We start from the raw sequence: 26,567 nt of genomic DNA on the forward strand, positions 1-26,567 counted from the left end.
GCTAGCGAGTAAGTAGCATTATTATGTACTACTTTTACAACATATGGTCCAAACCATCGCTTAGCTAACTTTCTTTGAGCACTATATTGATTGTCTAGGCTGCTATCATAAACAAGTACCCAATCATTCTCTTGAATAGCTCTTGGACGGAGTCAATGATGCTTGTCAAACCTCTTCTTATTCTTTAATCTTGCTGTTTTCAGCCTTTCAATGGCTGTCTTGATATCTTCTGGCCTTCTTTCAAGTTGCCTTATGCGTAGAGTCAACAATTCTTCTCTATTTAAGCCTTCATCCCAAGGTAAGATACTCCATGTGGCAATGGACTCTTCAATAGGCATAACAGGTGGCTGTCCATATATTAGTTCAGCCGACATATAACCTGTTACTACACTATGGGTAGTTCTATCAGCCCATAATGCAAATGGTAGCATTCTAGGCCATTCCCTCATCTTTCCTTTGCATGATTTTGCTAAAGCTTTAAGAATTGGTTGATGACCTCTTTCAATCTTACCATTGCCTTCAGGGTTGTAGGCTAAAGTAAGAGATAGCTTAATTCCCAATTGAGCGAAATGGCGAGCCTCATCAGCATCCAATTCTTCTCTATCACCAGTTACTTTGGCAACACATCCATACCTACAAAATACTTCTTCAAATAAAAATCTACAAACAGCATGAGTAGACTTTGTTGTCAAGGCTTTTCCTTCCACTTGATTTGTGAGATCTTCTCTAGCAAGTACTAGATATCTCATGTTCCAAATTCCTGTAGGCATGGTTACTAAATCAATAACCCATCTATAGTAACTGGATAAAGGATAGGTAGGCTGGAGCCCATCTCTATGCTTTACCATAGAGTACATTTGACAAACATGACAAGACTCAACAAAATGCTCAATGTCTTTATACATGTTTTGCCACCACAATTTCTCTTTTATTTTGGCAAAAGTGCCCCATATGCCTCTATGACCAGCCAGTAGGCTTTCATGAAATTCTTGCATGACCTATCTTTGAGTCTTTTTGTCTCCTAAGACACGAACAGGTGCCCTTCCTTTCTTTTTCGCATGCCTCCAAAGGTAACCATATTTAAGAAAAAAGCCATAAGCTTTTCTCTTAATTCTCTTAAACTCTTCATTATTCCAATCTTCCTTATTTGTCATAGTGCTAAAAAATTGGCCAATTTTTAACCAATCATCTGCATAATACTCCTCTTTAAAGTGTGAACAAACCATAACAAAACATTGAGCATGCTGTTTACTAGCTGGCCACTGTCCTTCTTTGGTTGTTTCATCCTTCCTTGCTGATGTAAAATTTGATTTAGCAGCTGAACCTGTTGTACTTGATATAATTATTGTTGTACCTGCATTTTTGACTGCTGAATCAACATTAGATTCAGCTGTACTTACTATTTTCAGATTTGTACCTGCATTTACAGCATCATTTATAGACTGATTCTTCTTCATCCATCATTTCTTCTTCATCCTTATACCTGGCATGTGAAAGCATGTCAGCAACAAGTGGATTATCTCTTCCTGCAATATGTTTCAAATCAGGATTTAAGGATTTAATATTGGCTATCCATCTTAGTATGGCTATGTCGGGAGTGGAACAGTTGGCAATCATGCCCAAGAGTGGAAGGCAATCTGTTTCAACTATTACGTGTGTGCCCATGAAGTACTCCCTGTCACATTTCAATGCAGTTACTACTCCCCAAAGTTCTCTTTTAATTTGAGCATACCTTCTTTGTCGTTCATTAAGAACCTTCGCTTCAAAGCGAATTGCATATCTATTGCCTTCAAGGTCGTCTTGACCAACTGCCCATCCTATTCCAATAGGACTTGTGTCCACTGTGAGTATAATGGGCTATCCATTAGAGTAATTAGCCCTCTTTAAGGTGGGGGCTGAAATCAACAATTTCTTCAGTTTCCGAATTGCTTGAGTATGTTCTTTTTCCCATATAAACCTTTGATCTTTTCTTAGTAGTTGATAAAGTCTTTCAGCAACATGAGAAAAATGTGGTATCCAAATAAGGTAGAAGACACATGCACCAAGAAATCTTCTCACCTCTGAAACATTTGTACAAATGTCGTGCATTTTGCTGATAGCATCTATTTTGGATGGAGAAGGCTTTCGGCCATATGGACCACACATATGCCCGACCACAAGAACTTCTTCGACTCCAAAAACAGATTTAGCTCCTGAAAGAGTAAGATGGACTTCTTCTAATTTAGACAAGATTTGAGCACAATCATTAATATGATCGGAAACAAACTTACGACATCCAAGTTCATTGAGTTCTTCATTTTTCTCATGAACTTCACATCCTTTGATTGGAACATCATCAAGAAAAGGAAGATTTAATTGAGGAATATAATCCCTCAATACTTTATGCATGGCATTCATCATGTGAGCTACTGAATTCATAGCCCCTTGAGGTAGAGTACACATGCGGACTAAGCCAAGAGGCGTCTTCATTGTGGTAATGTCTCGGCTTTTCAAAGCAAGCTGAAATTGGTCATAGCCTGAATATAAATCTCCCATGGAATAGATTGCTCTACCTGCAAAAGCTTTAGCAAACTCATCAACAATTGGCCCTGATCCAACATTTCTAATAGTGACTTTATTGACAGGCTGTAAATCTTGAATGAATCGCAAAGATCCATTCTTCTTAGGCACGGTAAACCATCGGTTGGAATATGGAGCTGAACATGGCTCCAATATTCACATTTTTATCTTTTCATTTAGAAGTTCCAATAACTTAGGCAAATGAGCCCTTGGTACCGGAATTGGTTTAACATTCCAAGGAACATGTGGGACCGTAAAAATCACCATTGGTGCCACAATGCTTGGATCCACACAGCCAATTTCATGTGGCTAAAATGAAAAAGCTTTGCCATGATTCTTTAACATCTGCATGAAGTTTTGCTTTTCAGCCCCGCCGGCAAGAGGAAAGAGTCTTCACCAAATTTTAGCTTTTGTAGACTTTTGGTTGTAAATTGGTGACCAATATCTTTAGGATCACGAAGGCTTGGCTGTTTGGATACCCTTTCTACCAGTCCTTCACTTTCAGGTGGTAAAGGAATAGCCACCGGCTTGACCTTTTTATCAACTGTTTTATACTTTGTTTCTACTCTTACTTCATCCTTGTTTGGCTGTCCAAAAGCTTCATAATCTACAAATTCTTGAATTATGTTATACATATCCAATGTACATACCTGTATGGACTGATTTTTAGCTTGATTTTCTGCATGAACGGCTGTATAAATTTCAGTCATTGTATCATTATAATTCAAACCATAAAATAGCCTTGAAATTTCTTCATCTTTAGGTAAAACATCAATTTGCTTCAGCTTTTGTTCCATATGGCACAAATACTTTCTTTCAACCCTATTCATGACTGAAAACTGTTTATAACAGCCCATACTATTGGCTGTAAAGACCTGCAAATCAGCTTTTGGCCTTGCCTCCTTTGTCAAGAATGTGGGAGAGAAGGAAGGAGTCTCGCTTGAAGCTTTCTTGCTTACACAATGGGGGAAGACACACAAGGGTGGAGGCTGAAAACAGTTTTCCTCTTCTTAGTTGTGTAAGCCAAAAGAACTCTAGTACAAAGAAATAGAAGAACCCTATATATGGGTCTCAAACCAAACTCAACTAACTAAGGTGGCATACTAACTGAGCCACGAACTAGAATAGATAAGGATAGCTATCATGTAGCTATTATTCATGGGCGGTGTACCAACCGCGTCTGCAACTGACAAGTCGGTGACATAAATATACAACGGTCACCCTGGCGTATCATGAGTGGAGCTCGATATCTCAACACTCCCCCTCGAGCTCAATCCCAATTCCTGCACACCAAGCAGGTCTCTAAACTTGCGCAGCTTCTCTGCACCCAATGCCTTCGTAAATATGTCAGCTACCTGATCCTCTGTGCTGACATAAACTAGATCAATAAGACCTAGTAAAACCCTCTCTCGCACATAGTGATAATGCACCTCAATGTGCTTTGTTCTAGCATGATAGACTGGGTTATTTGCCAAGTGTATACTACTCATGTTGTCACAATAAATGACAACTGGCCCATCTATAGACTGATGCATATCATAAAGTAGCTTATGCAACCAAGCTACCTCACATGCAGCCATTGCTGCACCCTTGTACTCAGCCTCTGTGCTCGACAAGGCAACTGTAGGCTGTTTCTTGCTGCTCCAAGTGACTGCATCACTCCCAAAAGAGAACACATATCCACTGGTAGATCGTCTATAAGAAATACTACCAGCCCAATCAGCATCAGTGTATCCATGCAACTGTATCTGAACCCCAGTCTCATAAAATAGTCCATACTGCAATGTGGACTTCACATACCTGAGTATGCGTCTAGCCGTATCCAAATGTGGTTTCCTTGGAGCCTGCATAAACTGACTTACCAATCCAACAGCATAGCTCAAATCTGGCCTGGTAATAGTCATATAAATCAAACTTCCTACTATGCGTCTGTACATAGTAGGGTCTTCTAGAAGCTCACCTGCATCTGTGCTCAGCTTCACATTTTGCTCCAAAGGAACTGAAATAGGCTTACAGCCTGTCATCCCATATTTGGACAGCATGTCCAATCCATACTGCCTCTGCAAGAGTTGTATCCCACTTGGTGATCTAATCACCTCAATGCCCAAGAAATAACGCAGCTCTCCCAAATCCTTCATCTCAAACTTCTGCTTCAATAGCATTTTCACATGAAGGATATCTTCAACACTGTCACCTGTCATAATCAAATCATCAACATAAATGACAAGTAGCATAATACCTTTCTCTGTTTTTCTCACATAAAGTGAGAAATCTGCCTTGGAAATCTGAAAGCCAATAGTGACAAGATACTGTCCTATCTTGTCAGACCATGCTCTAGGTGCTTGCTTCAAGCCATACAAGGCTTTCTTCAACCTGCAAACAAACTCAGGATGAACAGCATGCACATAACCTGGTGGCTGCTCCATATAGACCTCTTCTTGCAAATCACCATGCAAGAAGGCATTCTTTACATCCATCTGATGTAAGGACCATCCCTTTGATGCAGCCATAGCAATGACTGCTCTTACAGTTGCCATCCTTGCAACTGGACTGAATGTTTCTTCATAGTCAATGCCATATGTTTGTGCATACCCCTTGACTACTAATCTTGCCTTGTATCTGTTCACAGAACCATCTGCATTGTGCTTCACCTTATAAACCCACTTACAGCCAATTGCATTCTTACCTTTAGGCAAAGGTACTAACTCCCATGTAGCATTTTCTTCCAAGGCATCCATTTCTTCATCCATGGCTTTCTCCCATTTTTCTTTTCCCATGGCTTGCTCAAAAGATGTGGGTTCTGGTTCCTCTATCACTTTGACCATATATGCATAGTGAATGGCTGTAAATCCATCATATTTCAGCCTATCCACAGGATACCTAGCTCTCGTAGACCTGCGCAAAATAGGTTCACTCCCAGGTGCTCTCAAAACATCCCTGGTCTTCCTTACTCCAGGTGTAACAATAGAAGGAATACCCAACTCATCATCAATGCTCTGTTCTGAGCCACTGGATTCACCATCCACATAAGAGTGACCTGCATTCACATCAAACATGGGCTGATCAACCTTCTCTTTTCCTTTTCGTGATACCTGCATACCACTATCTGCATTGCTTTGAGAAGATTCTCCTGATCTCAATCTGCCTGTCCATGGCGAAGAATGTGAACCACTGCTAGAGGACGCTCCAGGTCCACTAATATTTTGTGACTGCTGCTGTGAATTCTGTGTAGCATTACCATTTTGTGCATCTTCATCATCAATCACATTTACTGGTTTATACCAGCTACTCATCTCATCAAAAACAACATCTCTGCTCACTGTAAACTTACGAGTAGAAGGGTTATAGCATCTATACCCTTTTTGCTGCAGAGAGTAACCAATAAAGATGCACTTCTCAGCTTTTGGATCCAACTTGGATCTCAGCTCATCTGGCACATGTACATAGGCAATGCAACCAAAAATTTTCAAATGAGAAATATCTGGTTTCCTACCAGTATACCTCTCCTCTGGAGTCATTCCATGTATTGCTGCAGTGGGAGTCCTGTTCATTATGTAGACTGCTGTAGCAACTGCTTCAGCCCAATAAAAATCTGGCAAGTCTTTTTCATTGAGCATGGCACGCGATACCTCTCCAATATGCCTGTTTTTCCTTTCTGCAATTCCATTTTGTTGTGGGGTATAACTGCATGAATATTGCTGCTTTATGCCATGCTCTTGCAAGAACTTTGCAAACTCATTTGAGAGGTACTCTCCCCCTCCATCTGACCTTAGGCATTTTATTTGCAGACCTGTTTCTTTTTCAGCCATAGCTTTAAGAGTTTTGAAATGCCCAAAAACTTCACTTTTCTTTTTCATAAAATACACCCAAACTTTTTTGCTATAGTCATCAATAAAAGTGACAAAATAATGACAGCCTCCAAGAGATGCAGCTTTAGTAGTCCACACATCAGAGTGGATTAATTCCAATGGCTTCTCACTCTCTTGAACATGTCTAGGAAATGGTTTCCTTGCCTGTTTTCCAAACTGACAGGCTTCACATACCTTATGCATTTCTGCAACCTTGAATTTCGGCAAACCTGCAACAATATTTTGGGCCTGCATTGATTTAAGTCGCTGTACATTAACATGACCAATGCGTTTATGCCAGATATCAATATCTGCAACTACACCGGTCCCATGTGCAAACATTGCTGCACTCAATTCAGGCATGTCTGCATCCAATGTAAACATTCTGCCCTTCTTCTTTCCTTTTGCTATCAAGCGACCTTTATTTTTCATATCCTCAACAAAGCATCCATGAGGATTAAATCTGACCTGCAAGCCCTGCTCAACCATTTGACCAACAGAAACCAGATTCTTGGTGATATTCGGGACATGAAATACATCGGACAGGTATTTCTTTTTCCCATCCTGCATAGACAAGGGAATTTTTCCAATCTGCACAATAGGATGTGCAGTATCATCACCAGTCTCCACAAATCCTGGTTTTTCCATTTTCCTTGCATCCTCCATCCATTCTGCATGACCTGTCATGTGGTTTGATGCACCTGAGTCAACATACCATACATCATTGCTTTCTTCTGCACTTGTCACAGAATTGTTCATGTGCTGCACCATGAACAAATGCTCATTTCTGTCATCACCCTGTCTACTAGAAGATGCATAATTCCCTTGTTGCAGTTTTCCATTCATGATGTCATTCTGCTTTTTATAGCAGTCTTTAGCCATATGACCCATTTTGCCACAGTAGTAGCATTCAACATTACTGTTTGCATTTTGACCTCTTTGCCATCCACCACGACCTCTTTGGCTCCCCCTGCCTCTAGAATTACCACGTCCTCCTCCATAGGACTGGTTTTCTTGAGTTTGCTGCATATTCTGATTTCTACCACGGCCTCCAAATCGGCCTCCTCTACCTCTGCCTCTACCTCTTCCAGCATTTGAGTAGAAGACAGCTTCTTTTGAAGTTCCTCCTGAAGAAGATGCACCACCATTTCTCTGTTCCTCAGAAATTAGAAGAGCAATCAACTCCTCAAAATCAGGAAATCTTTCACGAACTGAAATGGATGTCTGAAACTGTGCATAATCCTTTCCTAGACCATTCAAGGTCACATAAACTAAATCATCATCTTCCACTGGTGACCCAATGGAAGCAAGTGCATCTGCAATCTTCTTCACCTTCATGTGGTAGTCGTTGATGCTCATATTTTCTCTTTGCACATTGTGCAACTCTTGCTTGAGCTGCATTTTCCTGGCTTGCGTATTTGTGCTATACATCTTTGACAGAGTATCCCATGCCTCCTTTGGCGTACTTGCATCCTGAATATGCACAATCATAGAGTCTGAAATGCTGATTGACAGCCAGTACATAACTTTCCTGGCTCTCTCATGCCATGCTTTGAATGCCTGCATTTGCTGTTGATTGGGAACATCAGGAAGAACTGGTTCTTCTTCATTTCCTGCAACAAATTCCCAATATCCTTTTCCCATAAGGAAATTCGTCATTCTAAACTTCCATGCCTGGAAGTTGTTCTTGTCAAGCTTTTCAGTTACAATCTGTGAAAGAGAGTCAGACGCCATTACAGAACGCTGCAAAAAATTCTGTCACTACAAAAACTCAGCTTCAGCCTTACAAGGGCAAATCTGCAAAACTAGCGAAAGTGGTATTTGACCACACAGTCACTTCCTAGTGACGATTTTGCATAAACAGGAACCAAGGATAATTCTGAAACTCCCAATGTCTCTGCGCACAAGCATACGATGCAATTTCTACAGTAACTTTTCACCGACCTGTAGAACAGTGGCTGCACAGCATAAAACTGAGCCTTTTCCTGAGTGCGTGCAGAAAACTTCCGTCTGCAAAACAGGCTCCGAAATGGCCTCAAATAAAAAAAACAAGGTCGCCAAGGGGTAAAGCCCTCTCCCGCAGCATATACTGCCCTCTTGCTTCACCGCGAAGGGCGTCTCAACCTGAGACAATGCACTCCTGCAATTTCCGGCTGTGCTACCTGCAGAGATCTGCTCCCAAAACAGAAAATGAAAGCAACACTGCTCCTCTTACCAGACCACCGCGAGCTTGGCTTGCTTTCTTGAGCTCCTTACCACGAACAAGGCTCTGATACCATGTCAAGAATGTGGGAGAGAAGGAAGGAGTCTCGCTTGAAGCTTTCTTGCTTGCACAATGGGGGAAGACACACAAGGGTGGAGGCTGAAAACAGTTTTCCTCTTCTTAGTTGTGTAAGCCAAAAGAACTCTAGTACAAAGAAATAGAAGAACCCTATATATGGGTCTCAAACCAAACTCAACTAACTAAGGTGGCATACTAACTGAGCCACGAACTAGAATAGATAAGGATAGCTATCATGTAGCTATTATTCATGGGCGGTGTACCAACCGCGTCTGCAACTGACAAGTCGGTGACATAAATACACAACGGTCACCCTGGCGTATCACGAGTGGAGCTCGATATCTCAACATCCTTTATAGGTGGAGGCAATTTTTTATGACATGATGCACTATCATAGCCTCCACTTATAGCAGCGCTACCGGAAAACCCTTAAATTCTCGGGCACTAGAAGGAACAGGATGATCTCTTAATCGATCCCTATTCCGATGGTGATTAACATAGACGGTCAGGAATTGGACAGCTTTGTCATTATCCTTACTTCTTATCCAAGTATATGATGAACCATCATCAAGAGCCTTTGTCTCTAAATGAGACTCGAAAATAAATGGTTGTCCAAGAATGATAGGATAGCTGCAAGAATCTTGAACAAAGAAATGAAATTCATCTTTTACATTACCAATAGTAACTTGTACATAAGGACATGCTGCATAAAGATTGCCAGAAGAGTTATTGGCTGCCTTCATGCGCCATCCTGGGTCCATGTCAATGGGCCATCCGCGCCATTCTCATAGAGACTTCTTGACATAACATTAATCTTCGAACCATGGTTTATAAGGGCAATGCAAGGAGTTTCTTTTTCACCGATTTTAACAACGGTTTCAGTAGTCACCCTTGCCCAATGGGTACGGGAGTAGTGACTACTAGGAATAAAGTGAGCATCACTTTCTTCTTGCATATTATGAAGATGAGCTTCTTTCTTACCCATGGGCTGCACTTTAGATTGAGAAGTCCCCACCATAATGGCTTCTTCAGTTTCTGCTTCATAAATGTCTTCATCTTTGGCTTCTATGGCTGCAATCAATTCTTTGATTGCCTCCAATCGAATCCCTTGAGTCTTCAGCTTCTCTTCATCTTGCAAATACACATAAAGTGCTTGCAAAAAAGCATGTACAGATTCTTCAGTTTCCTCACCAACATATTTTCTTTTTCGTTTAATTACATCAATTATTACATCATGAAATCCTCGTTTTGCAATTCTGAGAATTTCACCTAATGTAAATTCAATTCTACTTCCAAGAATCCTTTCTTCTAGGATCCGTTTTAGATCCGTTGCGGTCTCTATGTCTGACTGCAACTTGTAACTGGGATGTTTGCTTTTTCTTTTTCCTTCTATCTTCTTTGCTTGAGGGGCATCTCCCATGTCAAGCTCTGGTGGTGGAGGATTTTCAGTAGCCTTTTATTGGTCTGGTTTACTTCTTGTTACGCGTTTAGTTGGCCCTAAAGAAGAAGGACCGACAACATCCTCATCTCTTCTTCTCTTTTCTTCTATCATGGCTTCATGATTATTAATTTCAGCTAACCGGGAAAAAGCTAAAAATGAATCCACAGGCTCGGTCCAACCAGTTCTTCCTCGGATACATTGACTAGCAGTGGTTAAATCATCTTTAGTTGCCTTGCCTTGCTCCATGCGATCCAAGGCCTGCATCCATACTTTAGATTTAGCATTAGTTTTACATGCTTTAACAGTTTCATTAGTTGGCTCAATTTGTAGCCCATAGGTTGCTGTATCGACAGTTGCATAGGCTGTTCTTGTTGCCAAATCCTCCAATCTTTTCTTCATGCCACCGTTACCGAAGTTTGGCTCAAGAGGAAGCCCAATTTCGGTTGCATGAATTTTACCATCCTTCCAAAAGACTAATTTTTGTGCTTCAGTCTCATGGAATGCACTGCACTCCCTTTTGTCATGCTGTAGGCTATCACACCAAATACAACGTCTTTTGAAGCCTTCTCGTACAAGCCTTTGGGCAGTTGACCGACCCCTTTCTTCTACTTTTACATCAAGCCTTTCCACTTTAGAATTAATCTCTGTTAGATTAAGATGGAGATCTCGCATGCTTTTAATTAGCTTGTCCATGACATCCTTCTTTGGAGATGGAACATTAGAATTTCTTGGTTGCTTGGCCATAGAGACAGGAGGTCGAGAAACTGGAACAGGCTCCTTCATGGATTCAGTTGTTGCAGGGGTTGATCCCCATCTTAGGCACAACCGCTCTCTTCGAGCAATCATATTAACTGCTTTAGTGGCATCACTCCAAGCAGTCTTCAATCCCGTCTCAGAGCCAGGGTCTTCAAGTCGATCAGTTAATTTCTCCTGAAGAGAAGAATCTGCAGCCTTTAGAAATAATTCAATCTTTTGACTTTCCATACCTTGTTGGTCGTCAGGATCTAGTTGGGCAAATTTACTTTCAAATTCTCGATGAAGAGCAGTGGCGGTTAGACCCTTATTGGGCCTTTCGACCCATTCGATGAAGACTTTCTTTGTCATAAGGCCAGAATCTTCAAGAAAAAATTCTTCTTGAAGAGCCTTCTTGAATACGGTCCATCCCGCATCTTTTTGGAAAATACCATGAATTCGGTCCTGGAGACCATGCACAGCCAGACAAGCAAAATAACGGCTCCAGGCATGTTGAGGGACTCCAAATAAGACCATCTTGTCAGTATAGAGGTGAATAAAAGAGGACACATTTTTCCCATTAAATTGCTTGAGATCTTTCCCAACTACTTCTAAGGCTTTAATGGCAGCAGCATCAATCCGCTCTTCTTCTTGCCTCCGTTGTTGTTGCAATTGCAACTGCTGCTGAAATTGCAATTGTTGTTGTTGGCTTTCTTGCATTAGACAAACCAACTGTTGCAAGGCATCTCCTCCCAAACTTGATGATTCTCCCATTGGACTTCTTCCGCAGCGGACCTTCACGTCGGGTTCACCACTGTCATCATGTTAAGGGCTGAAGGTCTACCACCGGGGCTTAGTGCAGAAGAGGAGTATGAGATTCAAAGTTCAGGAAGGAGAAATATATTGGGGTTTAATAAGATCCGAGATTTAGAAATGATTTAGATATGGAAGAAGAATTCAAGCTTTTTCTCTATGTATTTAACATACATGAACGAAAGAAATAACTCTATCTTGATTACATCAAATGCCTCTGGATACATACATCATAACATAAAGGATATTTTCATATTCTCAATCCAATTATGAATATCAAATGCAAGTTCTAATGGCTTTTATTTCAAGTGCATAGACGGATTTCAACTCTTTGGGACAAGTATTATGTTGATAGACTTCAAATACATTCAAGATTTAGGCCAATGGTACATGAAATGCATTGAAGGAGCATAATTTTAGCTTCAGTCCTATTTTAAAACAGAAAATTCCAGCCCATAATCAAGCTCAAAATGAGTGTATAAACTCATGAAGAAGCTCCTCTAATCATTAATGAACAAAGTCCTAATGAAAAGAGGTCATTTCCTTCCATTACAACCACATAAATCTCTTGTTTGCTCATAAAAATGGACAAGAACAGTGGGCTGCCCTGTTTATGACTAGTTATTTCAGTCGATAACAGCCCATACACCTTCAAAATCCTCACCCTTTGCTTGCCCCAAAGTCACTCAAGTACTTGGGTACAAGTCGGGCTTCATTGGACCAAGAATGAGGTAGAAAAAATGAGAGAAGTCGTGCATAAGAGCAGGCTGAATACTTATCTCTCAGATTTCCCCCTTTTATAGACTGTTATAACATGCATTTTTGTCAGGCCAAATGCACAAATAAGTGGAGCTCTCACCGTGTTTACATCTTCAGCTTCTGGTCCTGTTGATCTCCAGTTTGCATGTTCCAAAGCATGCACCATAGCTTCAACTTTCTCCAGTTGTGCTCAGACTGTGCAACGCGCAATTTGCACCGAAAAATGCGGGCTGCTTCCTACTCAGGCCCAGGTCACTTTTTGACCTACTCAGGTCACTTGCTGGTCACTTTAGTCCATTACTTCAGGTCCCCTGTGAACCTAGTGGACTTTTGGCAATTTTCTTGAGTTCTGACCATATTTTTGCACCTGAATCAATGTGATTTATCCTGCAGATTGTCAAGTACTTCCAGTTGACCAAGTTGTAGGTTCCCATAGACTTATTTTTCATCAATATACATGGTATAACTGAAAATTATATGCTAAATACAAAAGAACTTATGTAACTAAGTTGGTTATTGGGTAACAATGCCTGAATTTTGTATGCAAATTCCTCATTTAACTCCTAGTGAAGTTCTTCTGTATTAGTAAGAATCCCATGATTTATATGATGAACAGTAAACTCTTTGACAACGGGGGTAGTGCCTGGAATGAGCTGAATTTCATGATCTACTTTCCTTGTTGGTGTGGAAGCTCTGTCAGGTCTTCTAGAAAAACATCCACATGTTCTTTTAGCCAAGATGGTTGATCCTTGGCTTCACTATCCTACTCGGCCTTATTGAGTTTAGTTAGATAGACATGTAATCCTTTCTTTAGCCCTTTTATTATTCAGGAAGCTTTAGCCAACTGAACCTTAGGGTTCCCTGCTTCTCCCTGAGTGGTTACTTGTTCTCTCTTTGAGTTTTGGAATGTGATTTGGCCCTTTTCACAATGGATATGGGCATTATTTGGAATTAACCAATCCATTCCTAGCAGACATTCATAAGCTCTGAGGTTCATAATTTGGAGGTTCATTTTGGAAGAATTGCCACCCAAGCTAAATTCTACCTTGCTAGTTTGTTGTGTTGATAGAACTTCTTTGCTATTTACTAACTCTATAAGCAAACTAGGTGCAAGAGTAGTGTTTATGCCTAGCCTTTTCACACATTTTGGTGATACAAAAGAGTGGGTACTTTCAGAGTCGGTTAAAACTCGAAAGGGTTTACCTTGATAATTTGCTGGTGTTTGAATTACTGAGAATTGGCGATTTTGACCCTTCTTATTGAGAGTGGCATATACTCTGGATCTTTCCATATCGGATTCCATTGTAGGATCTTTATCATTATACTGACCTCCTTTAGGTTTATTTCAACAACCTTCCCCCTTGCATCTTGGCTTTGCCCAAAAAAGCTTCGAGCACAATCTCTTGAGATGTCCTAGTTCCTTGCAATAGAAGCACCTTGGAGTCTCATTGCTCCTTCATATGGGTATAAAGCTTCCCAGTGCATTTGATTTGGCCTTCTTCGTCTTGTTTGGTTGGTACTACCCTTGGGAACTTTTTGTAAAACCTTGGAAGTTTCCCTTATTCTAACTATTTCTGTTTCAAATGTTTGCACTCCTTGGCCTTTGTTCGATCTCCTGAACTATTGGAGCTACTCAAATCAATGCATCTTGTAAATCTGATGGTCTCATTGATTCAAGATGCATATTCAAGCGGATTTAGACCATTGCAAAATTTGAATACTTGTTGTGAAACTTCCATCGTAGGTGCATATTTTAGAAGTGTTATGAATTTGGAGTAATAAGCTTCTAGGCTTAGGCTTAACTGCTTTAGGTTGAAGAAATCGTTCATCTTCTGGGTTTGATATGTGGGTGGAAGATATCTCCCACGCACAACACCCTTAATCTTGTCCCAAAGTGATAGTGCTTTCGGATGTTCTATGGTCCTTCCATCACTGTTTCCAACAAAGACAGGTATCTCCTATGAGTTTTAGTTTGGCAATCATGGCTTCATTTGACGATCCAATCCCTACAACAGTGAAATAGTCTTCCATGGATTCTATCCATGTTTTTGTTTCAGTTGGAATGTCCCTCCCTTTACTATGAAACTCTAGTGACTTGTACTGCTTGAGAAGAAATTTCTTCTCTTAAGCTTCTGTAATATTGAGATTCGGGGTGATGTTCTAGGGAATTGTGCAATTTTTATGATCACTTTTCTCTCTGACCATATTTTAAAAAGATGTTTACTTACTTAATCTACCTCATTAATTTAGAAAGGAAATTATATACTACTTGGCCTTTTGATAATGATCAAGGCTTACACTTCAAAAGAGAGTTTTAGTTTTTATTAGAAAAAAATCCAAACAGATAATATCTTTCCACTATTCTTGATTATCAAGGAGACAAACGGGTGGAAAAAAATAAATTTTTACGTCAATAAGAAGGAAATATATTATTTGGTTAGTTCAAAAGCTCATATTATTCTTGGAAAAGGTTTTTCTATCACAATATAGGCATGGCATTGCGATACATTCATCGCGTAGTAATTAGGATTCTAGAAATGGATATCCAGATATCTATATTTTAGGGGAAGATCAGGTGATCCATCTTTCTTGTAGTTGCACAACTGGAGCATCCTACAACCATGACTCGATCAACCGGTATAACCTTTGTAACCTCCTCATAGATGTTTCGGTTTAATTTTACATGTTGCCCTCTAGTAAACATATTTGAGTTTACCTCATAGAAGATATAAATCTTAGCAACCTTAAGGGCTTCCATCCACCTTAGCCTCTTTAAATTATTCTGGAGGTAAGCCAGACGGTTTGCATCAATGTAACAATACCCTCCGCTTAACATCCATCGTCTTTCGTAATACAAGGGTGAAGCATTGTATATCTGATCTAATATTTGCATCATCCAATTTCTCTAGTTGAAACTAGAGAAGTGCATTGTGGACATAAACATAACTTGGAAAATCAACAATATCTGATCTAATATTTGCATCATCTAGTTTCTCTAGTTGAAACTAGAGGAGTGCATTGCGGACATAAACATAACTTGGAAAATCAAGAATCATTCCCAATGTTCGTCATTTTGCCAGAAATCAAGAATATATATTAACAAGAGAAGATTTTCACTACTTAAGGGAAATATATTTTATGCTATAAATATAACTAGTTTTATTTACTTGTGTCGTGCCCTATATGTTGAGATGGCAAGCTCAACATGTGTGGACATTGATGATGGACCGCCTGGCTAGATGAGTCTGCATGTCTAAACTTAGCACGTTGGTGGTCATTATGATACTCACATGGCCACTAACTTATCACTTATTATATTTAGTTTGTTACACCTACCTATAGTTGGCAAAGATATAACGCCAATCGATTAGTGTAGTCGATCATGCACTGTTTGACTTAGAAGGCCACTTTTCTTTATGTTGTATCTTATCTATACTTTGTGTATATTGTATAGAGTGTGGAAGAAGAAGAAAAATCAGCAAGAAAACGTTTTGGCCTCCATCTCTCTTCTTGTGTTCTTGAGTGAGCTTCCTCTTGTGTATACAGTGTGTGTTTGGCGTAGTAGCTCAAGCAAAGTTCCCCACCACGCGATTCTTGACATGATATCAGAGCCGCGCCACTGAGAGAGGCTGATTTTGAAGGCTGAAGTGAAGGAGAAGAAGTAAGATTCGAGCAAGCAAGCAACGGGTAAGAAGCTCTCCCATTCTTCCACTGTCTTTCTTGGGGATAGTACCTGTGGAGGCACCAAAAGCAGGGTCGAGCAAAAATCTCAGATTACTGTGAGATTTGGTGTGCGAGCATAGCACTATATATTTTGCAGATTAGCCCTTTACGGCTTTCTCGCAGTTATTTTGGGCGTCTGAGGCCATTTCAGGCCTCGTTTTAGAGCCGCAAGGTTGTGGACAACAGTTTTAAGGTACACTGTGATTTCGGCTGTATTGATCGAAAGTGGATGCACAAGTTACATATGGCAAATCTGTAATTTTTGAGGTGTTTGCAAGAAGCAAACATAAGGTTTATTTGCAAACAGGTTACAGATTACATGTATGATTGAGCAATCAGTGAAAAAGGTTGCTTGTGCTGCGCACATGTTGTGAAAGATTGCAGAAGACTAGCTTGTTGTGTTGTATCTTTATTTGTGATAATGGTAGAGAATAGTGGAAATCCCATTGTTGAGAAGCTTGACAAGAACAACTACCCTTCATGGAAGTTCCGTGTGATGAACTTTCTCATTGGAAAGGGCCTTTATGAGTTTATTTCAGGTGAAGAAAAGGAGCCAAAGCTGGGTATCCCTCCGACTGCAGATGAATTAAAAGCATGGAAATAATGGAATGAGAAAGACAAAAAGGTGATGTACTGGTTATTTACAGTCATTGATAATACGATATTGGGACATATCAGGAATGTAGAAACTTCACATGCAGCTTGGACAATTTTTGAGAACATGTTTTCAATAACTACAAAGACATGAAAAATTCTCAAGCAAGAGTTGAATGCCTTGAAGAAAGGAAAAATGTCTATCAATGAGTATGTGTTGAAGGTGAGGAGCATTGTAGATGCTTTAGCAGTGATTGATGTCAAGATTGTGGGAGAGAAGGAAGGAGTCTCACTTGTAGCTTTCTTGCTTGCACAATGGGGGAATACACACAAAGGTGGAGGCTAAAAACAGTTTTCCTCTTCTTAGTTGTGTAAGCCAAAAAGAACTCTCATACAAAGAAATAGAAGAACCCTATATATGGGTCTCAAGCCAAACTCAACTAACTAAGGTGGCATACTAACTGAACCACGAACTAGAGTAGATAAGGATAGTTGTCATCTAGCTATTATTCATGGGCAGTGTACCAATCGCATCTAGCAAATCAGTGACATAAATGCATAACGGTCACCCTGGCATATCACGAGTGGAGCTCGATATCTCAACACTCCCCCTCGAGCTCAATCCCAATTCCTGCACACGAAGTATGTCTCTGAACTTGCACAGCTTCTCTGCGCCTAATGCCTTCGTAAATATGTCAGCTACCTGAACCTCTGTGCTGACATAAACTAGATCAATAAGACCTAGTAAAACCCTCTCCCACACATAGTGATAATGCACCTCAATGTGCTTTGTTCTAGCATGATAGACTGGGTTATTTTCCAAGTGTATACTACTCATGTTGTCACAATAAATGACAATTGGCCCATTTGTAGGCTGATGCATATCATAAAGTAGCTTATGTAACCAAGCTACCTCACATGCAACCATTGCTGCACCCCTATACTCAGCCTCTGTGCGCTCGACAAGGCAACTGTAGGATGTTTCTTGCTGCTCCAAGTGACTGCAGCACTTGCAAAAAAGAACACATATCCACTGGTAGATCGTCTATCAGAAATACTACCAGCCCAATCAGCATCAGTGTATCCATGCAACTGTATCTGAACCCCAGTCTCATAAAGTAGTCCATACTGCAATGTGGACTTCACATACCTAAGTATGCGTCTAGCCGCATCCAAATGCGGTTTCCTTGGAGCCTGCATAAAATGACTTACCAATCCAACAGTATAGCTCAAATCTGGCCTAGTAATAGTCATATAAATCAAACTTTCTACTATACGTCTGTACATAGTAGGGTCTTCTAGAAGCTCACTTGCATCTGCGCTTAGCTTCACATTCTACTCCAAAGAAACTGAAATAGGCTTACAGCCTGTCATCCCATATTTGGACAGCATGTCCAATCCATACTGCCTCTGCAAGAGCCGTATCCCACTTGGTGATCTAATCACCTCAATGCCCAAGAAATAACGCAGCTCTCCCAAATCCTTCATCTCAAATTTCTGCTTCAATAGCATTTTCACATGAAGGATATCTTCATCACTGTCACCTGTCATAATCAAATCATCAACATAAATGACAAGTAGCATAATACCTTTCTCTGCTTTTCTCACATAAAGTGAGAAATCTGCCTTGAAAATCTGAAAGCCAATAGTGACAAGATATTGTCCTATCTTGTCAGACCATGCTCTAGGTGCTTGCTTCAAGCCATACAATGCTTTCTTCAACCTGCAAACAAACTCAGGATGAACAGCATGCACATAACCTGGTGGCTGCTCCATATATACCTCTTCTTGCAAATCACCATGCAAGAAGGCATTCTTTACATCCATCTGATGTAAAGACCATTCCTTTGATGCAGCCATAGCAATGACTACTCTTACCAATCTTTCCTTGTATCTATTCATAGAACCATCTGCATTGTGCTTCACCTTATAAACCCACTTACAGCCAATTGCATTCTTACCTTTAGGCAAAGGTACCAATTCCCATGTAGCATTTGCTTCCAAGGCATCCATTTCTTCATCCATGGCTTTCTCCCATTTTTCTTTTCCCATGGCTTGCTCAAAAGAAGTGGGTTCTGGTTCCTGTATCACTTTGACTATATAGGCATAGTGAATGGCTGTAAACCCATCATATTTCAGCCTATCCACAGGATACCTAGCTCTGGTAGACCTGCGCAAAGTAGGTTCACTCCCAGGAGCTCGCAAAACATCCCTGGTCTTTCTTACTCCAGGTGTAACAATAGAAGGAATACCCAACTCATCATCAATGCTCTGTTCTGAGCCACTGGATTCACCATCCACATAAGAGTACCTGCATTCATATCAAACATGGGCTGATCTACCTTCTCTTTTCCTTTTCGTGATACCTGAATACCACTATCTGCATTGCTTTGAGACGATTCTCCTGATCTCAATCTGTCTGTCCATGGCAAAGAATGTGAACCACTGCTAGAGGATGCTCCAGGTCCACTAATATTTTGTGACTGTTGCTGTGAATTCTGTGCAGCATTACCATTTTGTGCATCTACATCATCAATCACATTTACTGGTTTATACCAACTACTCATCTCATCAAAAACAACATCTCTGCTCACTGTAAACTTACGAGTAGAAGGGTTATAGCATCTATACTCTTTCTGCTGCAGAGAGTAACCAATAAAGATGCACTTCTCAGCTTTTGGATCCAACTTGGATCTCAACTCATCTGGCACATGAACATAGGCAATGCAACCAAAAATCTTCAAATGAGAAATATCTGGTTTCCTACCAGTATACCTCTCCTCTGGAGTCATCCCATGTATTGCTGCAGTGGGAATCCTGTTCATTATGTAGATTGTTGTAGCAACTGCTTCAACCCAGTAAAAATCTGGCAAGTCTTTTTCGTTGAGCATGGCATGAGATACCTCTCCAATATGCTTGTTTTTCCTTTCTGCAATTCCATTTTGTTGTGGGGTATGACTGCATGAATATTGCTGCTTTATGCCATGCTCCTACAGGAACCTTGCAAACTCATTTGAGATGTACTCTCCCCCTCCATCTAACCTTAGGCATTTTATTTGCAGGCCTGTTTCTTTTTCAACCATAGCTTTAAGAGTTTTGAAATGCCCAAAAACTTCACTTTTCTTTTTTATAAAATATACCCAAAATTTTCTACCTATAGTCATCAATAAAAGTGACAAAATAATGACAGTCTACAAGAGATGCAGCTTTAGTAGTCCACACATCAGAGTGGATTAATTCCAATGGCTTCTTACTCTCTTGAACATGTCTAGGAAATGGTTTTCTTGCATGTTTTCCAAATTGACAGGCTTCACGTACCTTATGCATTTCTGCAACCTTGAATTTAGGCAATCTTGCAATAATATTTTGGGCCTGCATTGATTTAAGTCGATGTACATTAACATGACCAATGCGTTTATGCCAGATATCAATATCTGCAACTACACCGGTCCCATGTGCAAACATTGCTGCACTCAATTCAGGCATGTCTGCATCCAACGTAAACATTCTGCCCTTCTTCTTTCCTTTTGCTATCAAAGTGATCTTTATTTTTCAGATCCTCAACAAAGCATCCATGAGGATTAAATCTGACCTGCAAGCCCTGCTCAACCATTTGACCAACAGAAACCAGATTCTTGGTGATATTCGGGACATGAAATACATCGGACAGGTATTTCTTTTTCGCATCCTGCATAGACAAAGGAATTTTTCCAATCTGCACAATAGGATGTGCAGTATCATCACCACTCTCCACAAATCCTGGTTTTTTCATTTTCCTTGCATCCTCCATCCATTCTGCATGACCTATCATGTGGTTTGATACACCTGAGTCAACATACCATACATCGTTGCTTTCTTCTGCACTTGTCACAGAATTATTCATGTGCTGTACCATAAACAAATGCTCATTTTTGTCATCACCCTGTCTACTAGAAGATGCATAATTCCCTTGTTGCAATTTTCCATTCATGATGTCATTTTGCTTTTTATAGCAGTCTTTAGCTATATGACCCATTTTACCACAGTAGTAGCATTCAACATTACTGTTTGCATTTTGGCCTCTTTGCCATCCACCATGACCTCTTTGGCTCACTCTGCCTCTAGAGTTACCACGTCCTCCTCCATAGGACTGGTTTTCTTGAGTTTGCTGCATATTCTGATTTCTACCATGGCCTCCAGATCGGCCTCCTCTACCTTTGCCTCTACCTCTTCCAGCATTTGAGTAGAAGACAGCTTCTTTTGAAGTTCCTCCTGAAGAAGATGCACCACCATTTCTCTGCTCCTCAGAAATTAGAAGAGCAATAAACTCCTCAAAATCAGGAAATCTTTCACATACGGAAATGGATGTTCGGAACTGTGCATAATCCTTTCCTATAGACCATTCAAGGTCACAGAAACTAAATCATCATCTTCCACTGGTGACCCAATGGAAGCAAGTGCATCTGCAATCTTCTTCACCTTCATGTGGTAGTCATTGATACTTATATTTTCTCTTTGCACATTGTGCAACTCTTGCTTGAGCTGCATTTTCCTGGCTTGCGTATTTGTGCTATACATTTTTGACAAAGTATCCCATGCCTCCTTTGGCGTACTTGCATCTTGAATATGCACAATCATAGAGTCTGAAATGCTGATAGACAGCCAGTATATAACTTTCCTGGCTCTCTCATGCACTGCTTTAAATGCCTACATTTGTTGTTGATTGGGAACATCAGGAAGAATTGGTTCTTCTTCATTTCCTGCAACAAATTCCCAATATCCTTTTCCCATAAGGAAATTCGTCATTCTAAACTTCCATGCTTGGAAGTTGTTCTTGTCAAGCTTTTCAGTGACAATCTGTGAAAGAGAATCAGATGCCATTACAGAACACTGCAAAAAATTATGTCACTGCAAAAAACACAGCTTCACCCTCACAAGGGCAAATCTGCAAAACTGGCGAAAGTGGTATTTGACCACACAGTCACTTCCTAGTGACGATTTTGCATAAGCAAGAAACAAGGATGATTCTATAACTCCCAATGTCTCTGCAGACAAGCATACGATGCAATTTCTGTGGTAACTTTTCACCAACCTGTAGAACAATGGTCGCACAGCATAAAACAGGGCCTTTTCCTGAGTGCATGCAGAAAAATTCCGCCTCCAAATCAGGCCCCGAAATGGCCTCAAATAAAAAAAACAGAGCAACCAAGGGCTAAAGCCCTTAACCCGCAGCATATACTGCCCTCCTGCTACACCGCGAAGGGAGTCTCAATCTGAGACAAAGCACTCTTGCACTTTTCGGCTGTGCTACCTCTGCAGAGACTTGCTCCCAAAACAGAAAAATGAAAGCAACACTGGTCCTCTTACCAAAACACCGCAAACTTGGCTTGCTTTCTTGAGCTCCTTACCACAAACAAGGCTCTGATACCATGTCAAGATTGTGGGAGAGAAGGAAGGAGTCTCACTTGTAGCTTTCTTGCTTGCACAATGGGGGAATACACACAAAGGTGGAGGCTGAAAACAGTTTTCCTCTTCTTAGTTATATAAGCCAAAAAGAACTCTCATACAAAGAAATAGAAGAACCCTATATATGGGTCTCAAACCAAACTCAACTAACTAAGGTGGCATACTAACTGAACCACGAACTAGAGTAGATAAGGATAGCTGCCATCTAGCTATTATTCATGGGCGGTGTACCAACCGCATCTGCAACTAACAAGTCGGTGACATAAATGCACAACGGTCACCCTGGCATATCACGAGAGGAGCTCGATATCTCAACAATTGATGCAATTCCGGATGATGATGATTTGGTTTCATACACTCTGAGTGGCCTTAACAATGAGAAGACATGGAAATCATTTGTTACTTCAGTATATGTATGGAAGCCATTTTCAGATTTTGATGAGCTGATCTCCCTCATGATTACTGAAGAGATCAATATGTAGGGTAATTTGTCTGAAAGAAATGGTGAACAAGTCCAAGCATTTTACTTGAGTTCAGGAAGGGGATGTTGGTAGATCATCTTCAAGAGGCCTGGTATGGGACGTGTTGGCGATAACCAGTAAAACACGTTTAATCAACAGTTTGGTGAAATGCAGGTTTTTGGAGGCAGAGGAAACTTTAGAGGCAGGGGGCTCTAAAGGAAGAGGTGGAAGGTAGAATAGAGGTTTTGGAAATGCTGCTATTGTTTGCCATTATTGTGGCAAAACAAGCCATATCGCAACCCATTGCTATGCAAATATTCACAGTGGTAAATTGTAGCAAGGAAACTATGCATAGTCTTCACAACAGAATGAAGACAGAAATGAGCGTATGTTTGTTATGTAGCATATGATGAATGCATTACAGGAAAGGGGACGCATGATGACGTATGGTATGTCGATTCAGGTGTATCTAATCATATGACCAGTCATGTTGAATGGTTTGGAGAGATGCAAGACTTACAAAACCCAGGTTATGTGCAGACGGGTGATGATTCATGCCACCCAATTTCAAACATTGAAAAGGTTCCCTTGTCCTTGTATGATGGCTAGATAAAGATTCTGACAGATGTATTACATGTGCCATCAATTACAAAGAATCTAGTGTCTGTTGGCCAAATGATAGAGCAAGGATTGCAGGTCTGGTTCAATGCAAAAGGTTGTTTTGTAGAAGAGTTTAATGATAAGTGTAGGTTGATCACAAAAGGAATTAGAGTTGGCCGAATGTTCACTTTAGATGTTAGAATTCTTGCAATGGATGCTGCTATGTATGCTAAAGGAAAAGGAGTAGTTGCAGATATTGAAATATGGCATAAACGTATTGGACATGCAAATGTGCAAAGGCTAAAATTAATGTAGTCCAGAGGATTGGTTACAGGGTTGCCTTCTTTTAGAGTTGCAGAATTGCATAAAGTCTGTGAAGCATGCCAATTTGGTAAGCAAGCAAGACAACCCTTCTCTCATGATAGAGAAGTGAGTAGAAAAATACTTGATGTAGTGCATACAGATGTTTGGGGGTCTACACAGAATGTATCTCTTGGGTGGCAGCAACAAGGAAGTTATGGGTATACTTCATGAATGAAAAAAGTGATGTGTTTGATCACTTCAAATCTTTTAAGGTAGCTATTGAAATAGAAACATGCTTAAAAGTAAACCGCCAAGATCCACAAACCGCTTATTGTTCAAGCGTTCCAAGCCGAGCACTAATGGCTACCTCTCACATAGCCGAGACGCCATCCATATCTACGGGTGTAGTGAGCTTACCTTGATGCTCGATCAATTCCCCTCCTCTCTCTCACATGATCCTTGTGGCAAGTTCAAGCAACCTCAAGCCCCCTCCGTCAAGCTCCATCCCCCATAGCCGCACGAGACAAAAGAAGAGAAGAAGGGAAGGAATGATGAAGAGAGAAGATGATGAGATTCTTCTCGATGATCCCTCACTCTCACACACTCACTCCCTCACTCCCTCACACTCCCTCAATCCCTCACTCAAGCACAAGCATGAAGGTAAGAAGCAAGAGAAGAGGAAGAAGAAGCTTTAGCCACACCCAAGAATGAGCTTCTCATTCACTTTTGAACTTTATATACATGCCCTACCTTTTGGGCCGTCATCCACACTTTTTTACATGGCTGGCCATTAGCCTAGGCCCTCTTTTCCTATTTCCCACCGTTCCAACTCATCCCGTTCCCATTAATGCCTACAATTTGCACAGGAGTGAGCCTGGCGCTCTTTTTACAAAGATTCGAGAGTGCCTTCATATTTAATGGCATGCTTTTACTCTTTTCTTTTCTCGAGGCGACACCGTCATTTAAATCATTCAAATTTCTAGGCTTCCATTTTTTCCGCACTTCTGCTCCATTTTCTGTTCCTCTATGCTGCGGTAAACATTACCCCCTCCTAGCAGAGTGCCAGTCCCATTACACTGGGGTGGGGAGCAACAACAAAGTTGGGATTTGTGCTAAGTGGAATTGGCAGGCAGATGACCATGATCAAAAAGCTGCTACTATGAAGGAGACATGATGGGGTGTTGATTTCGGATGATTTGGAGAGCTTCCGGCTTGTTTTGATCTTCATGAAGGTGCTCAGCCTTTGTTACCCAGTTGGAATTTGTTGTTAGCGATGACTATCACAACCAAGGCTCCGCAAGCCGTGGAAAAACACATGGTTCTGAAATCTATGCCAATGGCAGGCCCTGACTGAGTTACAAACAGCCTGCAAGAGAAGAACGTGCACTCCCTAAGGGGTGTGTATGTCTCCCGAAGAGGTGTAGGTGCATGTGCAGTGGAACTAGGAGATGCGTCTAACCTTGGGCAAGCCCTCGGTAATGTCCCACACTTGAGGACCCAGTTCGTGTGTTGTTGGAGGTGCAGTGTAGAGCTTAGGGTGACAGGTCTGTAAGTCCTGCCCTTGATGTGCCCTAAGCGTGAAGTGGGGAGAGGGGCTAGGGGTGAACCCTAGGTGTGGTGAGAAAAGTGAGACTTCTTCCCTTATCTTGCTTTCTTTTCTTTCCGTTCTCTCTCTTTTTAAAAAAAAAGAAGGTATACATAGAAGGCGTTTAGCTAGTGCTCATCACCATCATCTGAAGCGCGGGGTGGTCGCAGGCATTGGGATAGAAAGGCACAGCTTTGGAGGTATTCTTTAATAGTAGCCCAGGCCTTCAGAGGTGTGGATGACAAAAAGGGATGGTTACACCTTGTGAAGCGGGTGTCATTCATATTTTCTAAGAGTTCTGAGCAAAAAGAGGGAAGGAGGGTTGTCCTCATCATTAATCTAGTCATAGCTCTACTATCTATTCCTAGATTGATGTCAAAAAAGAGGGGGGGAAGGTGGGCTTCCTCAGCGGTAGGCTTCTGTATTAATAGGAATTTGATCAACCTAAGATAATTGCATGTGGTTAGGAAGGCGGGATCCGGGCAGGAGGAGAAGTCCGCGAGGAAACGGTTGATGGATGAAAGGATATTCTCTACTCTAAAAACTAAGCATTCCTTAGGAGTTCGGGCATTTATATTATATATTCTAGGAAAATCAAAATCCCCATGAATAGTGCGGTCATAATCCACTCCATGCCGATGGGGGTAGGACATGTAGGTGGGGCCATTTTGTTCCTCGGGGAGTGAGCTGTAGAAGGCAGTCCAGGCGTCAAAATTGGCATCCCAAATCCTCCTCCGCCACTTCGGCTGCACCTCGTAGCCTTGGACGGATTTGGGAATCTAGTTCACCTTGTCCTGCCAATAATCTACGGGCTCTTGCCTCCACCTAGTTATAATTAGACTCCTCTCTTCCATCCATCTGTTTGCTAGGTCATTGACCAGATCCTTGGTCTTGGATAGGACGGTCCAACGAGCATGGATAGGAAAATGACAGCTCAAAAGGTCTCATCTGGAACTCCCGGTCATGCCAGATGATCAAATCCTGAGGCCAATCGATAGGGTTGGAGTCCCCTCATAGTGGTATCGGCTTGTCAGAGAATTGTCTAGGTAGTGACCGTGCTCTGCATTGTGCATCCTTTGCCAGCTCCTGCCTCCTTCTTCTGGCTGCCACGATGCGCTTCGGCATGTGGGCATCTTCAGGCTCGTCTAGCGAGAGGTCTGGTAGAGGGGGACTTGGCGTTTTTTGTTGTTCTTTGTCGGCCTCGTGCTCCAAATCCGGGCCCTCCTCGGTATCTTGTTTGGCCATGGCTAGGGTCATTTGTGGTGGTGGTGCGGGCTGCTCCTGTTCTTCGAACCCCAGTTCCTTGACCTCAACAGTGGAGAGGCGAGCACTGCGCAGGTAGTGGAATTGCTGCTCCTTGGTGAGTCCCATGCTGGTGGGGAGCTCCTGTTCCTGAAGGCCATACCTTAGCGCCCAGGTAGTC

Source organism: Lygodium microphyllum, chromosome 23, assembly GCF_053477565.2.
Source record: "Lygodium microphyllum isolate KBCC chromosome 23, Lygodium_microphyllum_v1.1.10, whole genome shotgun sequence".
NCBI classification, from domain to species: Eukaryota; Viridiplantae; Streptophyta; class Polypodiopsida; order Schizaeales; family Lygodiaceae; genus Lygodium; species Lygodium microphyllum.